This window comes from Alnus glutinosa, chromosome 5 (genome assembly GCF_958979055.1).
Source record: "Alnus glutinosa chromosome 5, dhAlnGlut1.1, whole genome shotgun sequence".
Taxonomy (NCBI): domain Eukaryota; kingdom Viridiplantae; phylum Streptophyta; class Magnoliopsida; order Fagales; family Betulaceae; genus Alnus; species Alnus glutinosa.
This window is the reverse complement of record NC_084890.1, coordinates 16,168,925-16,193,292: the sequence shown is the minus strand read 5'-3', so window position 1 is coordinate 16,193,292 and position 24,368 is coordinate 16,168,925. Positions and strand designations below refer to the sequence as shown.

General features: G+C 40.0%; 1 long non-coding RNA gene across 4 annotated transcripts; it reads right to left on the bottom strand.

Annotated features, from left to right (window-relative positions):
* Positions 1–10,619: 10,619 nt before the first annotated feature.
* LOC133868101 (uncharacterized) lies at positions 10,620–24,368 on the bottom strand. 4 transcript variants are annotated; one of them, XR_009900291.1, is made up of 4 exons: positions 22,682–24,368; positions 13,465–21,829; positions 12,317–13,367; positions 10,620–11,880 (listed from the first exon to the last, which is right to left on the bottom strand). It is a non-coding gene; the product is annotated as an uncharacterized LOC133868101 (long non-coding RNA). The 4 variants fall into 4 exon arrangements; XR_009900290.1 differs by having other exon boundaries at positions 12,341–13,367; XR_009900289.1 differs by having other exon boundaries at positions 10,620–13,367; positions 13,465–19,157; positions 19,257–21,829.

The window sequence follows — 24,368 nt, the reverse complement described above, 5'->3', positions numbered from 1 at the left end:
AGTAAATATCACAATACAGTCCAAAATAGTGCCAAAACATATGATCCCAACACATCAGATATCACAAATATGCATTTTATAATCTCAAAAACATTCCCTAAAAGATAAAATATTCAAACAGTGAACAAAACACTGAAAGGAATAACAAGAACTGAAAAACTACCTGGAGAGAAGAGAAGAATGCACAAATGGACAAAATAGGCTGAGAAAATGCCAAAAACCGCGAGAAAACACGCACTAGAAGACAAAAAGTACAAAAATAAATGAGTGGGGTCAAAAGAACATGCGGCGGCTAGGGTTGAAACCCGATTTATAACCTGTGGGGTCCTCGTCCGGACTGCTCACTAACCCGTTCGGACGCACGTTGCCACAAAGCATGAGACAGGCTGCACGTGTCCAGACATGTAACCTTACCGTCCGGCCATTTGAGCCGCATCCATCCAGTCTCATGGAGATATTGTCTGGACGCTTCACACAAAAATTGAAGGAAAAACTGTAAAGAAATATTTTTCCTAATGTTAACTTCAGAACACACATGTATAATCAACTGATAACGCAATCAGATAGCATCTCAAAAATTTGTAGAGATATAAAGGATAGTTTAGAGTTTAATCAGCACGTAAATTTTCGTGTAGCCAGAAAATTTAAATAGATTACTCAACTCATACAATGCGTGTCTGTGTAAAGACTTTCTCAATAAGGTATGAAGTTCATTGATATGACAAAAAGCAACCAGATTTTCTAGACAAGAGAGAAAATCAATGAAAGATCAGTCAAAAGTCAAACCTTATTATTTTCTAGGCCTAGCCACCCTCATCTGATACACTCCCCCTAAGATGCAGCACCTAATTGTTTTACTTGTACCATGAAGGACAATATAAAATTTTACTTGCACCATGAAGGACAAGGTATAAAGCTAATTCAGCACAGAAGTAGTGAATATAAGAATGTATCAAAGAATTCAGAAGACTCATTGCTTGATTCTTGTTGGTGCTGCAACCTAGAGAGAATGCTAGAAGTTTTTGGTTCTAGATTCAACTAGCATGTTGGTCAATTTGTCCATCTTATCAAAAATATCTCTCTCATTTAGAATTTCCAGAAGCAAGAAGTCAGAGAAAGAAGAAAAGTGTACCTTAGGGGAACCTTGAAAAGTGCACATTTTCATCGTATGAGGAAAGTTACTATCCAACTTTTACATGCACAGGAAAAACTTGGCAGATATAAAGTCAAAAACTCTCAATCATATTTAAGCATAGTCAATTACTGCACAATGAACTGAGATATCAGGCGAAAATACAAGCAATGCCTGACATGCCAAGAAAAGAAAAATAAACTTCCCTGCATTTTCTCCCCCAATTTTTTTTTTTTTAAAAAAAAATATAAAAATATGCTATATGGAAATAACATCATAAAATAAGCATGCAAGGCAAGATCAAACCTATGAAAGATCAAAGTTGCCAATACAGAAAAACAGTCGCCCGTCATGCTTTTTATGTCTTCCCCAGATAGAACCTCCAATATTCTCTCAGGAGAAATAGGAGGCAAATAACAGTGGTTCCTAATTGCAGAGCAACACAAGATATAGCAGTAGAAGAATAAGCAATGCAATCAAACCTAATGCCTGAGGATTAGGAACCAAATCCTAGGCATGAATACCTTCACTGACTAGGTGAGTCCATTCCCCCTCAAAGGGTGAATATCTTCCTTCTTTCTAACCCAAGCCTGCCTTCCTGTGGGTGGTTGTTGGTAAGACTTCATCTACTGATCCATCCACTGCATCATACTCTGCATCCAAATAGGTAACTCCTTGCAGTATTGATCATTCTCCTCCTACGACTTTTTAAAGGACCTGGATTTGTTGGTCTTGGATTTGCCATTATGATTGGCAGGAACAAATCTCTGCTAAGGCCGCTGATGCTGACGAGCCTGGCACTGTGTAGCATGTTGCCAGGGGGCTTGATATTGAGAAGCCTGATGCCTTGGAGCATGATTCCATGGAGCTTGATAAGGAGCCTGATGCCATGGGGTCTGATACTGGCCTAAAGGTCTTGTGCCGTAATTTGCTTGTCTGGGCACTTCTTTCTTGACCTTTGCTCTCTGAGCTTTGAGGAGGGAGCATTGGGGTTGGACATACCAACTTAGTCCGCAGTGATGGTATATGGAAGATCTTTTGATGGTCAGTAACTTCTGAGTAGCTGAAATATCTCCATTGATTTTGTCCTTTCCTTTATCTTCAATTGTGGGTGGAGGCTAGGGGATTGTAGGCTTAACAAAGACAATCTTGGAAGTAGAGGGAATATCAGAAAGACGAGCTACATACCCGAGACCAGTCTTGTCAGTTGGGCTCTTCTGGATTGACAGCATGTGAGTCAGCTTTCGTCGGTGACCCTCTCAAATTGAAGCTGTGTCTTTAGCAGCTGCTCCTCTAGCCCCTGTATCTTGAGCAGTAGTGAGCTTTTCTCTGTCTGTAAACTGTTCAGCTCATGAATGTGCTGCTTGCGAGCTTCCCTCAACTTTTCGAACTCTACATAGAGGGTTTTGTAAGCATCCTTGAGCTCTTCTCCATCTTCATCACTGTGCTCAAAGTAGTAAGAATCTTCCTCTTTCACAAGTGGAGCCATAAAGGCTAGAAATTTCTCTTGCTCAGGAGCTTCTTCTTCTTCGGACTCATAACTGAGAGTCACATTGTAAGCCTTCCCTTTTCCCCGTGATAAGTGTTGAATGTTAAACATTCAAGCCCCTTAATTTACACATGTTAAGCTCTTAGTTTTGTTGTAGTTTGATGTTTTGTATTGTTTTTGTGTTTTCTTGTCTTTTACAGGTTTTGGAAGAAAATCCATCAAATTCCAAGATTATAACAAAGTCAGCAAACTCACTTTTGGAAAGATTCAACTCCAAATCAATTTTGAATTTAAGGAAAGAGAAGTCGGTGAAAATTCGTTATTTTTGGAAAGAATCCAGAATGAACACATCTCAGTAATGTAATCATAACTTTTGACTCAAGTATTGGATTGCGATGAAATTAGTTTCTTTGGAAACCTAATAAAAAATTAAACAAATATGTCAAACATAAGATTTTCCTAATTCAGACGTTTACCATGCAAAAATTGCCCCATAATAAAGAACCAGAAATCTATACGAATTTTGGAATCCTTTTCCTGCTTGCATGGAAATTTCAAAAAAGGAAAAGACTTGTACTTATTCTATTTGGACTAGAAGACCTATTTATAATTGTTCTAGGATTTCTAGAGCTTCTCTAATCCCTATAAATAGGCCTCTAACCTTTGAAAAAAAAAATACATACAAGCTTTGAGGAATAATCAAATGCTACATCAAGAAGGTGGTTCTTCTAGTTTTTCTTTTCTTTTCTTTCTTCCTTTATTTATTTTCTGTATGTATATAATTTTAGTTTTTATTAGTTGTAACTAATACTTTAGTTAGGGCTCGATTGAAGCCCTAATTATGTCTCGTTAAGTTTTTCAATTGGTGCTTTGCTACAATTCATATATTGATGCTTAACATGATTATTTCCCATTTTCTTGAATTCCTCTCATGTTTATGCTTGATCATCATATGCATGTGGTGTGGATTTGTTATTTATGTCAATTTCGATGACCGAGTCCTGGGCATAATAAAGTAACAAAAGAACGCCATCACAGGTTCTTGGATTAATCAACATAAAGACAATTGGAAGAGATACCATGTTCCAATCTGAGTGTGTTTGCTGGTTTCCATTGATTTATGCTTTCTTGAAGAACAACTTTGAAAATTGAAATTTGACTTCTAAATAAAACAACAAGTGTGTGCGCAAAGTGTCAACAAAAATAAACATAGCGGAAGGTAAATGACACAGAGATTATTTTTGACGAAGTGGAAACTCAATCAAGAGAAAAACCACTCCGGGGCAGCCAAACCCAGGAATTCCACTATTCAGTAGACATAGCTAGATACAAGATAGTAACACTCACATATACCCGATGCCGTGGTCGTACATTGCTCTCTGACGTGTAACCCAACACGAACACTTCCCAACCAGGTCTCCTACCTGAAGTGGTCTTCAATGGAATCCTTTACCTTAGGGCCAACCCTTAAGATAGACTTCATATGTAGTGCAGCAACAACACACTTGAAATAGCTTCAGAGGAAATATCACGTCTCTGAGCAAATGTGGAATTCAATACTGAATTCTTGCAGTTCTCAATGCCAATGGGCCTCTATTTATAGGCTGGGGGCTCAAATGAGTGTCAGGCAAAATATAGCTGGGCGCCGTCTGGACGGTGAACATGGGCCGTCCGGACGGACAACTGTGCGATAGGATTTTCCAAAAATTTCGCTGAGAAATCTTTCCTATTTAAGAGCCGCGTCCGGACGGGATGTCACATCGTCTGGACGGTCGCACGTCTGCTACAATTAATTTCCTTATAAGGCTTCGCGTGTCCGGACCATGGGGGATGAGTGTCCGGACGGCTGAACTTCAACACGCAATTTCCATATCTGCTATGCGCGCGTCCGGACCATGAGAGGTAGTCGTCTGGACAGTTGAAGTCGAATCGACAATTTCCATATTAGTTGTACGCACATCCGGACCAAGGCTGACAGACGTCCGTACATGGATATTTGAATTGCGATTCTTGCCTTAGGGAGACGCGCGTCCGAATGGGATACCATATCGTCCGGACGGTTGGATGATCTTTCCTTTATTGAAACTTGGAAAGTATCTGAGACTGGCCGAGTACCAAGAGGCGTCCGGACTTGCTGCTGAAACGTCCGGACGGAAGTGCACGTCGTCCGGACGGATGATGCTTGGTCTGACTGGCGTCCGGACGGATGGAACAGTGGTCAGATGAGCGTCCGGACGGCTGACAGGGAACCAAAATCTTTGCGGTGCAAAGTATTCTGAGAGAGCTCTGAATAGTGAAATCCCTGTTTACAGTATCTTTTCACATACAAGTGATTTTGTCCAAACACACAGAATGAGGCCAAAATACTAACAAACTCCCCCTTTGACCATTCTAGGACAAAAAATCATTTGACCGGTTTGGAAATACATTCCCTGTCCAAACAAAAAATTACTCCTCCTTTTTGTCACAAAGGTTTAAAGGGTAAAACAGAGTAATAAAAACCAATTCTTGATGAGTGCCAAATATTGCATATGTAGACCCCTTAATTTGCATTTACTAAACCTTTAGTTTTGTTATTTTCTAATGTTTTTTGTTAGTTTTGGTATTTTAGTATTTTGCAGGTCATTGAGAGAAAACAATAGCTTTATGGTGAAAGAAAGCACACTTTGAGAAGACCTAGATGATGTGGTTATATTCAACCAAATCAAGGAGAGGACTAAATTTTAAATTCAGCATATGTCACAGTATTTTGACCATAACTTTCCGCTCAAGTATTCGATTAAGGTGAATCAAGCGGTGTTGGAAAGATAACTTAATTTTATACAAGTCATTGTGAAATAGGATTTTCCTAATTCGGACATCTTCTATGCCAAAAGTGTCCCATAATAAAAGACCGCAAATCTGGACGGATTTAGAGTCCTTTTCCTTATTGGATTGTGTTTTAAGTTTCCTACTCAAACTAGGAGACTAACCTCCGATTTTTATAGGAATTCTAGGACTTTTAGGATTTGTTTTCTCCCTATAAATAGACTTCTAAGGCTCAAGAAAAAAGAGAAAAGAAGCTAGAGACTAAAGATATTCTTTTCTTTTTAGTTTAGTTTTTTCTTTAGTTTAGGATTTATTTTTCATAGCCATGTGTAGCTAATTTTTCAACTAAGGTTGAGGATGAAGCCTTACCATTGAAGAGCAACAATATTTTCATGTAAGTTTATACTATCCGATTTTATTTGGTTTAATTGTTTCAATGTTTTACTTCTTTTCAATTTGTGGGATGATTCTTGGATATCTTTTGTGATTCAAGGATACATTTGATGATTTGAGATAATTTCACATAATTGATTGCTTCGGTTTTTATTTATCAAAACGTTGGATATTCATTGTGTTTCGTTCTACGGATACATTTGATGATTTGGTTTAAACCGGATATCTTTTGTGATTTGTGCAAATAACGGATTCATTGAATGATTTAATGATTTTTTTAAGCATAGTAGAACATACATAAGAGTTGTATGGTGAGAACTTCGGATGTGTATTGATGAACATGAGAATATGTTGCTATGATTTGGTGGGTGTGGATTCCAAAACCTTAGTACCTTTTCTTTTGTTTTATTTTACTTTATTTACTTTATGTTGTTTTTCTTTTTATAAAAAATCAAACGCTTTTTTGGAACTAGGTTAAGATTTAATTAATTTAGTCATAAATTTGTTTTCAAGAACACAATTCCCTGTAGGATCGACTTCGCACTTGCAAAATCCTTTATTACAAACGATTCGTGCACTTGCGAGTACAATTAAAATTCAAATCAAGTTTTTGGCGCCGTTGCCGGGGAATTGTTTGAATTTTTGAAAATTGTTTATTTCTAATTTGATTTTATCTTTCAGTTATAATTAGGATTTATTTATTTATTTACAATTTGTTTTTGTTATTCCTATTTTTTAAAAAAATAAAAATTTGGTTGATGTTTTATGTGGGAGATTTGCATGTTAAAAAGTGAGAGTGAAGCATGGATTTTTCTTATGATAATTATAACAATTTTTCTGCCCAACATGCTTCCCCTAGTGGTAGGATACCTGCTCCTATCAACTACACTCACAATATTTACCCACATAAACCATGTTCATATTGCTCCAATCCTTATCATAGTTCTAGTAATTGTCCATCATGGGGACAATTCTGCAATCCTTCTTATGAGCAGATGAACACAAATTTCTCTAGTCCGGGTTTCGATTCAAATTCCAATGTTTACAATTCGGACAGAAGGAACCATCCTAATTGCTTGTGGCAAGCTCAAGCCAAGGAAAATTGTGCTCCCCAATACCATGAACTGCACAATCCTGCATATCCGCAGTTCGATCACAAATCTTCCAATAACCCTTCATCATATGATCGCCTTCCTCAAAGATTATCATTGGAAGAAACACTCCAAGCATTCATTCAGACAAGCAACCGAAATATACAAGAGCTTAAGAAGGTAACCATGAGCAACAACCAAATGATGCAAGAGCTTAAGAGTGCCACTATGAGCAATAACCAGGCTATGCAAGAGCTTAAGACCGGCTCTATAAGCGATAACGAGAATATACAGAATCATGCCAAGATAGAAGGACATATTGATTATCTGGTTGCTGAATTCAACAGAATGGAGGAAGAAGAGCTTCAAAGTCAGTTGATGGCTGAAGGGCACTACATGATTGATGAGGATGATGCTAGCCATTATTGTCATGAACATGTCCCTGACACCACCATACTCGAGAGTAAGGAAATTATGGATAACATAGAGGAGCAGGAAGGAAAAGATGAGAAAATTGAGCACATAGGGGAAGAAGGAAAAGAGGATCAAATAGTGGATGACATAGACGAGCAAGAAGAGAAAGAGGAGCAAATTGAACACAGAGACCAAATTGAACAAGAGGAGCAAGTTGAACATAAAGAAAAAATTGAGCCCCCAGCAAATACAAGTCTGTCCAATGACAAGGAAGTGAGTACTGACGCTCATTCCTTCATCATTGTCCCTCTTGAGACACATCATGAATCCAAAGCTTTAATTCTTCAATGTCTCAAAGTGCCATCGTATGCCAAGATTCTCAAGGATTTATGCAGACAATGGCATAAATCTAGGAATCATCGTCCCAAGAAAATATTTTCAAGCAAGCAAGTTGGCTACCTACGATGGGGAAACATCCTCCCAGAGTGCTATCAAATTTTAAAGAAGAAAGGGTGGAAGGGATTGGTTGGACATCCACATGATCGAGGCAGGTATGGTAATTCTCTTTGTTATTTTATTTTCTGCATTTACTTTCTGAGTTCTTTTTACTTTTTCATTTAATTTCTTGTTAATTTATTTTGAACTGACAACAATTAACCATTTGATGTTTGTTTCTATGAGAAAATATTGCTATTAATTTTGTTGACAAGTGTTTTGGTGTTTAAGTTTGGGGGATGCCCTGGCCTTTTTCGCACCTTGATGTTTCCTTACTTCTGATAATGTATTTCTATACTACACATTGAGGACAATGTGTAATTCAAGTTTGGAGGTATGGAAAAACACTTTGTCTATTTGTTTGTTTGTTTGTTTATTTGTGTTTTTGTTCAAAAAAAAATGTTTGTTTATTTGTCTTTTTTATCTAAAAAAAAAAAAAAAAATTGTTTGTCTTTTTGTTTAACAAAATTTCCAAAATAATAATAATAAAAAATTGTGTTATATTGTTGTTTGAGCATGATTACATCGTAACTGTGGTTTGCATATCATTGGTTTGTTTAAAATGTGAACACTGTATGTCTTTAGAATTCTGAATCTTTTGACTCACATGTTGGATTAGAGAGACTTCACTTGTTTGAATTATTTCTCACAAGCAAATTAGCATTGGTTCTGTGAGGAATGAGATTTGAATTAAGGAATGTGTGTCTTGAGATTTGTAAGATGATTTGTTGATGAAACCTTGGCTTAAATTAAAAAAAAAAAATCAATAATATCATCAGTTTGAGTTGTCATTGAGTAACCGGGCCTCTTGCCTCACTAAGCATTGAGTGTTCGCGTCAAAAGATGAGAAATTCAATTTGGTTGATCGTATGGCTAGTTTGACTTCGTAGCCTTTTTGACTTGAGTAATTAAGCCCTTAGGAATGTTTCTACATCTAGTGCCCTCAAACCATCTGGTTTGGGAGTTACTGGCCCAACACTCATTACATAGGTCAATTAGAAAGCATAAGGGAGTCAAGCATTGCACATCCTACACAAAAAAAAAAAAAAAAAAAAAAAAAAAAAAAAAAAAAAAAGAAAAGAAAAGAGAGGAAATAAAAAATAAAAAAAATGCACATTTTGATTTAAGCCTTGGTTATTTTCATCTGATGAGATTCCTATGAATTTTGAGGTACACAAACTTTGAGAAAAATTGAAACCTCATGAGTCTTTGTTAATCTCACTTTGCACTCATTGAACCTGAGTTGTCTCAATTTTCCAACTATGAGTTGAATGATTTTTGATGTCCTGATGATATGAGTATGTTGTTCAGTTTGTTAAACTTACTCATGATATTTGAACCATGTGTTTCTGTGGATTCTTGTTTTTCAACAACATAGTGCTTTAAAATGTTTATGGATATCATTCCTGGCAAACCCTCACGAGACTTCACTCGTCCACTAGGGAGTCCTAGGGGTTTAAAAGGCTTGTTGCATACGCTAAATGCAATCGTTTCTCCAACGAAAGAGGATTCATGTTTCAAGCTTTCATTTTATGTTATGTTTTGTTGTGTTTTGCTAAGGGACTAGCAAAATGTAAGTTTATGGTTATTTGATGAGTGCCAAATATTACATATGTAGACCCCTTAATTTGCATTTACTAAACCTTTAGTTTTGTTATTTTCAAATGTTTTTTGTTAGTTTTGGTATTTTAGTATTTTGCAGGTCATTGAGAGAAAACAATAGCTTTATAGTGAAAGAAAGCACACTTTGAGAAGACCTAGATGATGTGGTTATATTCAACCAAATCAAGGAGAGGACTAAATTTTAAATTCAGCATATGTCACAATCTTTTGGCCATAGCTTTCCACTCAAGTATTCGATTAAGGTGAATCAAGCGGTGTTGGAAAGATATCTTAATTTTCTACAAATCATTGTAAAATAGGATTTTCCTAATTCGGACATCTACTATGCCAAAAGTGTCCCGTAATAAAAGACCGCAAATCTGGACGGATTTAGAGTCCTTTTCCTTATTGGATTGTGTTTTGAGTTTCCTACTCAAACTAGGAGACTAACCTCCGATTTTTCTAGGAATTCTAGGGCTTTTAGGATTTGTTTTCTCCCTATAAATAGACATTTAAGGCTCAAGAAAAAAGAGAAAAGAAGCTAGAGACCAAAGATATTCTTTTCTTTTTAGTTTAGTTTTTTCTTTAGTTTAGAATTTATTTTTCATAGCCATGTGTAGCTAATTTTTCAACTAAGGTTGAGGATGAAGCCTCACCATTGTAGAGCAACAATATTTTCATGTAAGTTTATACTATCCGATTTTATTTGGTTTAATTTTTTCAATGTTTTACTTCTTTTCAATTTGTGGGATGATTCTTGGATATCTTTTGTGATTCATGGATACATTTGATGATTTAAGATAATTTCACATAATTGATTGCTTCAGTTTTTATTTATCAAAACGTTGGATATTCATTGTGTTTCATTCTACAGATACATTTGATGATTTGGTTTAAACCGGATATCTTTTATGATTTGTGCAAATAACAGATTCATTGAATGATTTAATGATTTTTTTAAGCATAGTAGAACATACATAAGAGTTGTATGGTGAGAACTTCGGATGTGTATTGATGAACATGAGAATATGTTGCTATGATTTGGTGGGTGTGGATTCCAAAACCTTAGTACATTTTCTTTTGTTTTATTTTACTTTATTTACTTTATGTTGTTTTTCTTTTACAAACGATTCCCTGTGGGATCGACTTCGCACTTGCAAAATCCTTTATTACAAACGATTCGTGCATTTGCGAGTACAATTAAAATTCACATCAATTATAATAAAATTTACTCCCTCTAACGGTCTCAGAAGGACCTGGGAAACAGAGTAATATAAGTAAAAAAGTTTTACATAAGCCAAAAGTTTTAAACAAAAAGATAACAAAACAAAACAAGAGGGAATCAAACATCCTCAGGCAGAGGTATAGTTCTATCTGCATCATCCTCATCATCACTGCTACTAGGATGATGAAACTTCAGGCACTCCTGAAGGTCCAGCTGGTTTTGCTCTACACGCAGGTTGATGGAGTGTATCTCCTACTGCATGGAGGACATAGTCACCTGCATGCTGCTCATCCCCCCCTGAATGGCAGCAAGGGCCTCCATGATCTGGGAATAGTTGACCTCCGGCTAAGATGGCGGGACGGTCTGGGAAGATGAAGCCATCTCCGGAAAACCAACAGGCATGGTAGTAGCTATGGGCATCTCATAATCAGAGTCATCTCTCCGCAGCTGCGCATTGGACTTCATCAAAGTCTGCTTGCTGATGGGCTGCTGGATCTTCATCTTCGGTTCGCCAGTGACATCGACTCCCAACTGGAGGATAATCTGAGTGAGTAGGTAGCCAAATGGGAGACCGACATTTCCCTCATCACGGGCCTCCAACATAACACCTAGAATATGCTTGCACAGGCAAAAAGGCAAGCGAAGGTGAACTGCATAGACAAACTGGGTCCGTTTCAGGATAAGATCACTGCGTCGAGCAATTGGCCAGATGTTCTGCTGAATGATCTTGGCCAGCATGCGGTGGGAGGGAGACAGGGCACCAATCCTGATGGAGGTAGAGCGCTCCTCGCCTTGGGGAATGGCATGAAAGAATTCCCTGAGATCATCCAGGGAAGGAGGAAGCACCACATCATTGTATGGGCTGGCAGAAATCTCGAGCACTGGGACTCGGATGATGTGACTGATGACCTGAGGATCAACAATGATGATATGGCCTGTAACGGTGGACTAAAGCACCAATCCACGATCATCGTTCTGCACCACTTCCAGGTTAGCGTAGTAGAGCTTTACCAGTCTGGTGTACACCAAACAAGCACAGCTGTGGAGATATACCCAGTTGTATGTCTGGATAATGGCATGGATGCTATCCAGAGGTGGCACCATGATATCGGACCGGATGACGTTCCGCTCAGCAATGACGGTGCGATCCATAGTCTTGGCCTGGATTGCAGCCCTATCTTCCACAGTCCTCTAACGGACCCTGCGTGGTGGACAGCCTGCAGACATGATTCTACACAAGAAACCAACAAGATTTGCAGGAAAAATCCAAAATGATAGTCTTCTTAGGTCATGAAAAATATTGGGCAGAATAACAGCAGTAAAAATGACTTTTGCTAAAATAAAAACAGAATTTATCACAATTGAGTCCTAAAAACATCATTAAAAATACTCCCAATATAGTAGATATGCATCACATAATTTCAACTTCATTCCAAAAATAAATCTCTAACAGTTTAAAATAAATAAACTTGAAAATCAAAATTGACTTCTAAAAGTAAAGTGTGTGCACAAGTGTCAATAAAAATTAAGCACAAGGGAAAATAAAGACACAGATTTTTGTTGACGAAGTAGAAACTCAATCAAGAGAAAAAACCACTCTAGGGCAACCAAACCCAGGAATTCCACTATTCAGAAGACGAAGCTAGATATAAGATAGTAACACTCACATTAACCCGATGCAATGGTCGTACCTTGCTCTCTGACGTGTAACCCAACACGAACGCTTCCCAACCAGGTCTCCTACCTGAAAGGGTCTTCAATTGAATCCTTTACTTTAGAGCCAACCCCTAAGATAGACTTCAGATGTAGCGCAGCACACTTGTGACGACTTCAGAGGGATCTTGAACTTCTCTGAGCTCTTGTGGAATTCAATACCGAATTCTTGAAGTTCTCAATGCCCAGGGGCCTCTATTTATAGGTTGAGGTGCAGAATGGGTGACTGCTGTAATATGTACGAACGCCGTACGGACGGTGAACCTGAGCCGTCTGGAAGGACAACTGTACGACAGGATTTTCTGAAAATTTCGTTGAAAATCTTTCATGTTTAAGATTCACGTCCGGACGGTGAGATACTGACGTCCGGACGGTCGCACGTCCGCTGCAAGTAATTTTCATATAAGGCTTCGCACGTCCGGACCATTGGGGATGAGCATCCGGACGGCTGAACTTCAACACACAATTTCCATATCAGTTATGCGCGCGTCCGAACCATGAAGGGCAGGCGTCTGAATGGTTGAAGTCGAATCGGCAATTTCCATATTAGTTGCACGCGCGTCCAGACCAAGGCTGACTGACGTCCGGGCGGTGATATTTGAATTGCGATTCTTGCCTTATTTATGAGCGCGTCCGGACAGGAAACTACATCGTCCAGATGGTGTATCAATCTTCCCATATTCTGAACTTGGAAAGAATCTGAAGCTGGTCGATCACTGATGGACGTCCGGACGGGCTGCTGAGACGTCCGGACGGATGCAAGATGGAACAAAAGCTTCTCAATACAGTAAAGGGTCCGGACGGAAAGATACGTCGTCCGGACGGGTGATACTGGTCTGTCTGGCGTCAGGTCGGGATGAACACATTGTCCAAATGGATGGAACAGTGGACAGATGGACGTCCGGACGGGATGACATGTCGTCCGGACGGCTGACAGGGGGTCTGAAATCTTCTATCTTTTTCGCAATGCAGAGTCATCTGAAAATTCTCTGACAAGTGGAATCCCTGTTTACAGCATCTTTACACATAAGTGATTTTGTCCAAACACAGAATAAGGCCAAAATACTAACAAAACTTAAATAGAAAGATACTAGAAAAATACCTGGAATGAAGTGAGAATGCACAAAAGACAATTAGGGAAGAAATTACTCCAAAAACACCAAAAACAATCACTCACAAAATGCCAAAGAGTAGATTATGTGGGGTATAAGAGTGAATGGCGATTCTGGGGTATATATAGCCTCTGTGGGGCCTCCGTCCGAACTGTGCAATAACTTCGTCCGGACATGCGCTGCATTGGGAACAAGCAAACAGGTCGCACACGTCCGGACGGTTTTATTAACCGTCCGCCCGGTGGTTGCCGCGAGTGTCTGGACGCAATCAGGTCTCGTCTGGAAGATTGGGCTCCATTCCCATCCGAACTCCAATTGAGTACCGTCCGGACCACTTATCCATCCGGACGCCAATAGAGACCGTCCGGACGCTCCACACTGAAACAACAGAAAACTGAGGAAAATTCATAGAAATCAAATTTTTCAAGTCAGTTTCAGAACACGGATGTATAAACCACTGATGACACAATCAAAGAGCATCTCAATACTAAGCAGAGATATAAGAAAGAGTTGAGAAATTAATCAGCACAAATAAGTTCCTACATATGCAAAATTCAACTAGCCAACTCAACTCATGCAATGCGTGTGTGAGTGAAGACAGAAACCATCAAGGTAAGACTTTCGATGACATGACAAAGAGTAACCAGATTTTCTAGACAAGAGGTAAAATAACTGGAAGATAAGCCAAAAGTCAAACCTTATAACTTACTAGGGCCTAGCCACCCTCATCTGATACACTCCCCCTGAGATGCAACACCTAATTGTTTTACTTGTACCATGAAGGACAATGTAATGTTTTACTTGCACGTAGAGGGCAAGGCATACAGCAAATGTAGCACATAAGCAGTGAATATATACTCAAAAACACAGAAATCATATGATTAACTGCTTGTTTCTTATGGTGCTGCAAACTAAAGGGAATTCCAGAGTTTATAGGTGCTAGGTTCAACTAGCATGTGGTCAATTTGGTCATCTTTTAAAAAAAAAACTTCTTCTTTTATCTGGAATTTCTAGAAACACAAAGTCAAAGAAGGAAAAATGTACCTTTAGGGGAGTCGTGGATAGTGCACATTTTTCATCGCATGAGAAAAGAAGTTATCCTACCTTTGCATATACAAGAAAACACTTGGCAAATTATAGTCAAAAACTCTCAATTATATCTAAGCAAAGTAAATTAATACCCAAAGAATTGAGATATCAGGAGAAAATACATGCAATTATCTGATAGGCCAAGGAAAAAAAAATTATCCTGCAAATTCTCCCCACAATTTTTTTTTTATTATTATTATAAAAAAATGCAATATGGAAAAAAACATCATATGCAAGGCAAGATCAAACCTAATGATGCCAATACAGAAAAATAGTTGCTCGACCTGCTTTTTTTGTCTTCCCCAATAAACACCTGCAAAGCTCTCCAAACAAAATAGGGGGCAAAAGCAAAGTACCACTAGTTCCTAGATTGCAAAAATAACAGCAAAATAAGCAATCAAACCTAGGCATGAACACCCGAACCTGCTAGTTGCGTTTGTTCCCCCTCATGGGGTGACGGTCCTTCTTGATCCAAGCCTGCCTTCTTGTGGGTGGTTGATGTTAAGACGTCATCATCCACTCCATCATATTCTGCATCCAGATAGGTGGCTCATTGTGGTGTTGATTGGCTTCCAACTTCTGTGGCCTTCTAAGGTGCTTGGCCGGTGCAAACCGTTGCTGAGGCCATTGATGCTGAGATGCCTGGGCCTAAGGAGCATGAGACCTAGGTGATTGATATTATCGAGCTTGATACCTTGGTGCTTGTCACAATGGTGCTTGATAAGGTGCCTGATGCCATAGAGTCTGATTTTGGGCCTTAGGTCTAGTGCCATGATGAGCTTGTCTAGGAACATCTTTCTTTGCTTTGGCCTTTTGTGCTTTTAGGAGGGAGCACTGAGGACGAACATGCCCACTTAAACTGCAATGGTGGCATATAGGAGGTCTTCTGATGGAATGTGGCTCCTGAGCGCCTGGAACATCATCGTTAACCTTGTCCTTCCCTTTATCTTCAACAGTGGGAGGAGGCTCTGAGACTGTAGGCTTCACAAACACAATCTTTGGAGAAGAAAGAGCATCAAAAGATGAAGCTACATACCCGAGACCAGTTGTCAGTTGGGCTCTTCTGGATGGACAACATACGAGTCAACTTCTCATCAGTGACTCTCTCTAGCTGGAGTTGTGTCTCTAGTAATTTTTATTCAAGCTCTTGTATTCTAAGCAACAATGAACTCTTATCAATTTGCAGGCTATTCAGATCAGAGAAGTGCTGCTTACGGCCTTCCCTCAGCTTCTCATACTCTAGGTAGAGTGTCTTGTAGGCTTCCTTGAGCTCTTCCTCATTATCACTATGCTCCGAGTAATACGAGTCTTCTTCTTCAACATATGGGGCTACAAAGGCCAGAAATTTTTCAGACTCTGGAACGTCTTCTTCTGACTCATCACTGAGAGTCATGTTGTATGCCTTTCCCTTGCCCTTCTTAAGATTCCCACAATCAGCCTGGATATGCCCAAAGCCTGAGCATTCAAAACATCGAGGGTCCTCTGGGGTCTTTCATCTCTTCTTCCTCAGGTTCAGCTTCTCTGGGAGGTTTCTTTACTCTTTCAAAAAAATTCTTCTTAAACCGATCATCTTTCATTAGTCTTCTGAAATTCTTAGCTAACATAGCCACAGCTTTTTCTTCATCCTCAGAGTCATCTTCAGATGGAGCTTCTACCTTCTTCTTGGAAGCCTTTAGGGCAATGGTATTCAACTTCTTGACCGGGGGTAGAGACAGCTCATATGTTTGAAGAGATCCTACCAGCTCTTCAATCTTCATTTCCTCAAGATCCTTGCTTTCCTCAATGGTGGTCACCTTGATCCTGAAACGCTCAGGCAAAGATCTTAGAATTTTTCGGATGAGTTTTACATCCGAGATAGGTTTCCCAAGACTCACCATGGAGTTCCTCAGGTCACTCATCTTGGAGTAAAACTCTCCAAAAGTCTATTCTTCCAACATCTTAATTTCTTCAAATCTCGAAATCAACATTTGAAGTTTGGCAGATTTAACAAGTTTCGTGCCTTCATATGTTGTTTCCAAGATTTTCCATGCTTCTTTGGCTGATTCGCAGTTTGAAATCTTTGCGAATTCAGAAGGTGAAAGTGCTTGGCACAGAGCATAGAGGGCTTTATCATTGGAAAGGCGTGCGTTCTTTTAAGGGGCTAGTTCAGGTGTTGCATCCTCTGGTTTAGTCCAACCAGTTTCAACAATACCCCAACAGTCAACAGATTTCAAAAAGAAATGCATACGTGCCTTCCAATAGCCATGGTTCGTATCATCAAAGGCAGGAACAGAATTAAGAGTTTGAGATATAATATAGAAGTCAAAAAGAAATAACACTCAAGAATTAAATCTGCACAGAGTGTACCAAGCTCTGATACCAATTGAAAATTGAAATTTGACTTCTAAATAAAACGACAAGTGTGTGCGCAAAGTGTCAACAAAAATAAACACAACGGAAGGTAAATGACACAGATATTTTTGTTGACGAAGTGGAAACTCAATCAAGAGAAAAACCACTCTGGGGCAGCCAAACCCAAGAATTCCACTATTCAGAAGACATAGCTAGATACAAGATAGTAACACTCACATATACCCAATGCAGTGGTCGTACCTTGCTCTCTAACGTGTAACCCAACACGAGCGCTTCCCAACCTGGTCTCATACCTGAAGGGGTCTTCAATGGAATCCTTTACCTTAGGGCCAACCCCTAAGTTAGACTTCAGATGTAGCGCAGCAACAGCACACTTGAAATAGCTTCAAAGGAAATATCACGTCTCTGAGCAAATGTGGAATTCAATACCGAATTCTTGTAGTTCTCAATGCCCAGGGACCTCTATTTATAGGCTGGGGGCTCAAATGAGCGTCAGGCAAAATATAGCTGGGCGCCGTCTGGACGGTGGACATGGGCCGTCCGGACGGACAACTGTGCGACAGGATTTTCTGAAAATTTTGCTGAGAAATCTTTCCTGTTTAAGAGCATGTTCAGACGGGATGGCACATCGTCCGGACGGTCGCACGTCCGCTACAAGTAATTTCCTTATAAGGCTTCGCGAGTCCGGACCATGGGGGATGAGTGTCCGGACGGCTGAACTTCAACACGCAATTTCCATATCTGCTATGCGCGCGTCCGGACCATGAGAGGTAGTCATCCGGACAGTTGAAGTTGAATCGGCAATTTCCATATTAGTTGTACGCGCGTCCGAACCAAGGCTAACAGACGTCCGGATGGGGATATTTGAATTGCGATTCTTACCTTACGAAGACTCGCGTCCGGATGGGATACCACATCGTCCGGATGGTTGGACGATCTTTCCTTTATCGGAACTTGGAAAGTATCTGAGACTGGTCGAGAACCAAGAGGCGTCCGGACTTGCTGCTGAAATGTTTGGACGGATGCAAGCTAGATAGAACCTTTTCGACACAGTGGAGGGTCCAAACGGAAGTGCACGTCGTCCAGACGGATGATGCTTGGTCTAACTGGCATCTGGACGGTATGGCACGTCGTTCAGACGGATGGAACAGTGGTTAGATGAGCGTCCGAACGGGATGGCTCGATCGTCCGAACGGCTGACAGGGAACCGAAATCTTCGCTGTGCAAAGTCTTCTAAGAGAGCTCTGAATAGTGAATACCCTGTTTACAGCATCTTTTCACATACAAGTGATTTTGTCCAAAACGCAGAATGAGGCCAAAATACTAAGAAACTTAATACATACCATGCTAAATCCTTCAAAGAAGAAAAGAGTTAAAGTGGATACCATGCCTAACTCGTTGCTAAGGGAAATCAATAGCTTTAGGAGAAGATACCATTCCCTTATGGCTGGTAAGTATTAAGTATCAAGTTATGATAGTAACATTGGCATTGTGAACATCGTCCATGCATGCATATGATGATCAAGCATAAACATGAGTGGAATTCAAGAAAATGGAAAATAATCAAGTTAAGCATCAATATATGAATTGTAGCAAAGGCACCAATTGAAAACCCTAACGAGACATAATTAAAGCTTCAATCGAGCCCTAACTAAAGTATTAGTTACAACTAATATAATCTAAAATTATATACGTACAGGAAATAAATAAAGGAAGAAAGAAAATAAAAATTAGAAAGAACCTCTTTCTTGATGTAGCCTTTGATTCTTCCTCAAAGCTTGTGTGTATTTTTCTTCAAAGGTTAAAGGCCTATTTATAGGGATTAAAGAAGCTCTGGAAATCCTAAAAAAATTATAAATAGGTCTTCTAGTCCAAATAGAATAAGTACAAGTCTTTTCATTTTCTGACATTTCCATCCAAGCAGGAAAATGATTCCAAATTTCTGAAATTTCTGAAATTTGGCATGTTAAACGTCCGAATTAGAAAAAACCTATTTCTGACATATTTGTAGAATCTTTTATTATCTTTCCAAATCCACCAATTTCATCTCAATTCAATGGTTGAACCAAAAGTTATGATTAAATTACTAAGATGTGCTCATTCTGGATTCTTTCCAAAAATAACGATTTTTTGCCGACTTCTCTTTCCTTCAATTCAAAATTGATTTGGAGTTGAATTTTTCCAAAAGTGAGTTTGCCGACTTTGTTATAATCTTGTAATTTGATGGACTTTCTTCTAAAACCTGTAAAATACAAGAAAACAACACAAAACATCAAACTATAACAAAACTAAGAGCTTAACATATGTAAATTAAGGGGCTTGAATGTGTAACATTCAGCACCTATCACCCTGCTTGAGGTTCCCACAGTTAGCCCGTATATTCCCAAACCCTGAGAATTCAAAACATCTTTGGCCTCTGGGATCTTTCTTCTCAGCTTCCTCAGGTTCAGATTCTCTGTGGGTCTTCTTTATTCTTTCGGAAAATTTCTCCTTGAATCGCTCATTCCTCATTAATCTTCCTAAATTTTTGGCCAGCATGGCCACAACTTTTTCTTCATCCTCAGAGTCGTCTTTAGATGAGACTTCGACCTTCTTTTAGGAAGCTTTTAGGGCAATGGTCTTCACCTTTTTGACCGAGGGCAAGGACAGCTCATATGTTTGAAGAGATCCTACCAACTCTTCAATCTTCATTTCTTCCAAGTCTTTGCTTTCTTCAATGGTTGTCACCTTGATCCTGAAATGCTCAGGGAAAGATCTTAGAATTTTACAGATGAGTTTTGCATCCGAGACAAGTTTCCCAAGACTCACCATTGAGTTTCTTAGGTTGCTCATTTTGGAGTAAAACTCTCCAAATGTCTCCTCCTCCAACATCTTAATTTCTTCAAATCTGGAAATCAACATTTGAAGTTTGGCAGATTTAACAAGTTTGGTGCCTTTATATGTTGTTTCCAAGATTTGCTATGCTTCTTTAGCAGAGTCATAGTTTGAGATTCTTGCGAATTCAGACTGTGAGAGTGCTTGAGATAGAGCATGGAGGGCTTTATCATTGGTAAGTAATGCGGTTTTCTCAGTGACTGTTTTGGGAGTTGCATCTGCTAGCTTAGTCCAACCAGTTTAAACAATTTTCCAATAGTCAATGGAGTTTAAAAAGAATCGCATACGAGCTTTCCAATAGCCATAGCTCGTGCCATCAAAGGCAGGAACATTATTAAGATTTAAAGACATTTGAAATAAAACTAGAAGTCAAAAGGAAGGATAACACTCAAGAATTGAATCTTAAACAGAGTGTACCAAGCTCTGATGCCAACTGAAAATTAAGGATGACTTCTAACTTTCACAAGTGTGTGCCAAAAGTGTCCAACAAAATATCAAAATACGGAATTAAAGGAGACAGATATTTTGTTGACGAAGTGGTAACTCAATTGAGAGAAAAAGTACTCCAAGGCAGCCAAACTCAGGATATCCACTATTCAAAAGACAAGACTAGTTACAAAGCAGTAGCACTCATATAACCTTATGTAGTGGTCATACCTTGAACTCTGACGTGTAACCCAACACGAACGCCTCCCAACCAAGTCTCCTACTTGAAGGGGTCTTCAATGGAATCCTTTACATTAGGGCCAACCCCTAAGATAGACTTCAGTTTAGCGCAACAATAGCACACAATGGCAACAGCTTGAGAAAGAGTAACTTAGCACAATAAGTCTAAAATATAACTCTCTAAGCACTACGGAATTCAATACCGAATTCTTACAATTCTCAAGCCTAGAGGCCTCTATTTATAGGTTGTAGATTCAAATGAGTGTCTGACTTGAAATACCTAGGCGTCATCCGGACAATAGTCATAAGACTTCCAGACGAACAACTATGCGATCAGCTTTCCAAAATTAGCTGAAATTCTTTCCTGATTTGAGCCGTATCCGGACGGTGCTACCCTAGTGCTCAGACGGTCGCACTTTAGCTGCATACAATTTTCATATCAAGGCTTAGCGTCTCCCGACCATAGCATCTATCTTCCGAATGATTGATCTGATGCACGCAATTTCTATATATGAAGCTCGCGCGTTCGGACCATGAAGACAAACGTCCGAACGTCTGGATTTTGAATGCATGACTTGCCTTATGGATGAGCGCGTCCGAATGGGAGTCCACATCGTCCGGACGGTTGCAGTTGTCTTCCCATATCTTTGTTTTGGGAAGAAATCCCATAGCTAATCGAACACTGAGTGGCGTCCAGACATGCTGCTGAAACGTTCGGACGGATGCAAGCTGGAACAGTTCGAAGCTTCTCGACACAAAGGAAGGTCCGGACTGAAAGTTCTCGTCGTCCGAACGGATGATGCTTGGACAGTTGCTTCCGGACGGTTGCAAGGGAACCAAATTTAATTGCCTTGAAATCCCCACAGACTTTTTGAAGAACATAATAGAAGTGTAGACTCTAGATAAAGCAGCTTCCCCGTATAAAAGCATCATTACATAAAAGTGATTTTGTCCAACAGAATGAAGCCAATTTTACACCAACATATATATATATATATTACTTATAAAAGCAAGGATTAAAACTATTAATCCTGACACGTGCTTTAATTTCACATTAACGAATTAATAATTAAGCATGTGATAATACCGGGTATTACCGTACATGTAACGCCCCCAAACCGCTATGGGTTAGGTTCGTCACTTTTCTCTTTAAACTGCAAAGATTCGTAAGGTCTGCCAAATATCTTAACTAGTATGCTGATTTAAATAAATAAAAATAATAATGATTTCAAAATATCAGAGTTTTTAATAAATGCGGAAACGGTCGTTTAATTGTAAAAATACAATAACTGAAAATTATGGGGTAATATAAATGAAATGTCCTAATGCATTCCTAGATCCCATCCCGGCCACCTACGTCTCTCTGTTCATAACCTGAAAACAAAAACAAAATAAGGGGTGAGCACAAAAAAACATGCTCAGTAAGGAATCCTCAACCATAAAACAGTTGAGTTAAATTCTTTTGAAAATCTTCAAACAATTGTCAAAAACTTCTTTTAAATATCTCCAAAACATTTGTGTAAAAACTCCCTTTTATAAATCTCCAAAACATTTGTCAAAAACTCCCTTTTTATACACAATTAATATATATATATATTTGAAATAATCATTAGTCATAATATATGCCAATACACTATTACGCCCTGTGTAAGTAGGGTTGCGCGGTCGATGCGTTGACCTTGGGTGAGTAACGCGGTTTACCTGTGGCCACAGGCCCCACCCCCATCAGCTAATTAATTGAAGTGCACTTAGACTGACATAGAGACAGATACCGCTGTCACTAAGCGAACCAGCGGGTGCGCTTCCATCTCGAGCTACGGTACCGAGCTAAATCTTGAAGGGTCTCGAATCTCAGCGGGTCTAGGCCTCAAAATATAATCTCCTCCACACACGTGCCCCTTTTTCAAAAAATATTTCTCCTTTATATATAACTCAAAGAGTTTTCTCCCAAAACTTTCTCATTCTTTTCTTGCATATCTTCTCACAAAACTTTCTCATTCTTTACTAGTATATATAGGGCAACGTGTTGGAGGGTTTTTACTTAAAATCACGATTTCAAGAATATTATTTATACTTAATAATTTTCACATCAAAACCAATTTAAAACTTTATATAAAAAAATAATTTGAAATACCGAATCAAAATAGTCAAATTCAAAATTTTGCAAATAAAGGAATATAATTAAAATAATATAATAATTTGAGAAGGGGCAAAGGGTTCCCTTACTTGGATTTCCCATAATATCGGGATCGAGCTTAATCCTCTTTGTATATTTTCTTAGTTTATTAACTAAGAATTTTCACTAGAAAATTCCGTGAAAACGATGAGTTCGGTCACGGGAAATCGCCGGAAAAGTCACCGGAAAGTCGCCGGAAGTCTGCCGGAAAGTCGCCAGAAAGTTCGCCGGAAGTCTGCCGGAGATGGGTCACCGGCGGGTCGGGTTCGGGTCATGGGTTTGGATTCGGGTCAGTTCAGTGGGTCATGAACTCGGGCTATGGATCACGGGTTAAATGGGTTCTCGGGTATGGGCTGGGTTCAAGGGTTGGGCTCGGGTTATGGGCTGTTATGGGTCACGGTTATGGGTTACGATCTGACCGGGTTCTGGGTTAAATGGGTTATTGAGTTGATCAGTTGGGCTGCGGGGTTCGGTTATGGGCTGTTGTGGTCTTTGGGCTTGGTTGGGTTAGATTGCTAATGGGTTTCTGAGTCACATGTTGTTGGGCCAAGGCTCATGGGTTGCTGGATTGAATCCATATAGGCTGGTCAGGTTGGCTTGTGATTTTATTGCTCCAGCTGAGTCACATACACACACACACACTGTGTTCATGGGTCTTGCTGGGTTGGATGACGGCAAGGCAGAGTTTAATGGAGAACGATCTCCAGTTGCTGAAAATCGGCTCATGGTCCGGAAGATACGGTTTAGAGCACGCCGGTTCTGTCGAAGTCTTCCTCCATCGCCGGATTGGTTTCGAGCTTACGGGGTTCGTCGGGTTGCTTGAGGATCGGCTACGGTTTGCATAGTATGCTGGTTCGTCGAGGTTCGGTGGGTTGTTCCGGATCGATCAGGTTCACGGCCATCGACGCCCACGGGTTCTGGTCTACTGTGTTCACGGGATACGGTGGGTCACACTGGAGGATCGGCTGGTCACGGTGGTTCTGGGTTCTGCGTGATTTGCCGATCAATGGTCGGCTGGGTTCGTGCTTGTCGAGCTGCTGGGTTCACGGCAGAACTGGGTTCACCGGATTCTGGTGGGTCACGGTTAGGCTTGCGGTTGGGTTGCCGTGGGTTGCTGGTCACACGGGGTTGCTGGGATGATGGGGTCTGGGTTCTGCTGAACGGGTTGCCGGATTGGGTTCATTTCACAGTCTCGGGTTGCTGCTGGTTTAGGAGGAACGAAGGAGTATATATATGGGTTTGCCGTTTGGATTGGTTGGGTTCGGCCGGAATTGCTGCTACGGGTTGCTGGGTTCACTAGCCGGCTGGGTTCTCGGTGGTCACGGGCTGGTTCTGGTTTATGGGTGGTTGGATGGGTCTCGGTTCTGGGTTCACTGGGTCGGCTGGAAATTTGGGTTCGGCTGGGTTGGAGTCCACGGATTCTGGGTTCATGAGCTTCTGGTTTGGTCTGGGTTGCATGGGTTCTTGGTCACGGTAGAGAACCGGCTATGGTTGCTGGAATGGGCAGTGTCGGGTCCGGCTGGGGTTGTTGGAAATATGTTTGCTGGGGTTTGTCGAGTCTCGGTGGGTCTCGGCCACTCTCGGGTCTTCTGATTTCCGAGTGGCAGAAATTGGTCTCTCTCCATTTCTGCTTCTCTCTCTCTCTCGGGTCTCTCATGGTTTTAGAAGGAAGAAATGAAGAACAGCAAGAAGGAGAAGAAAGAAGAAAATACAGAAGAAGAAGCGTGCGATTTCTGC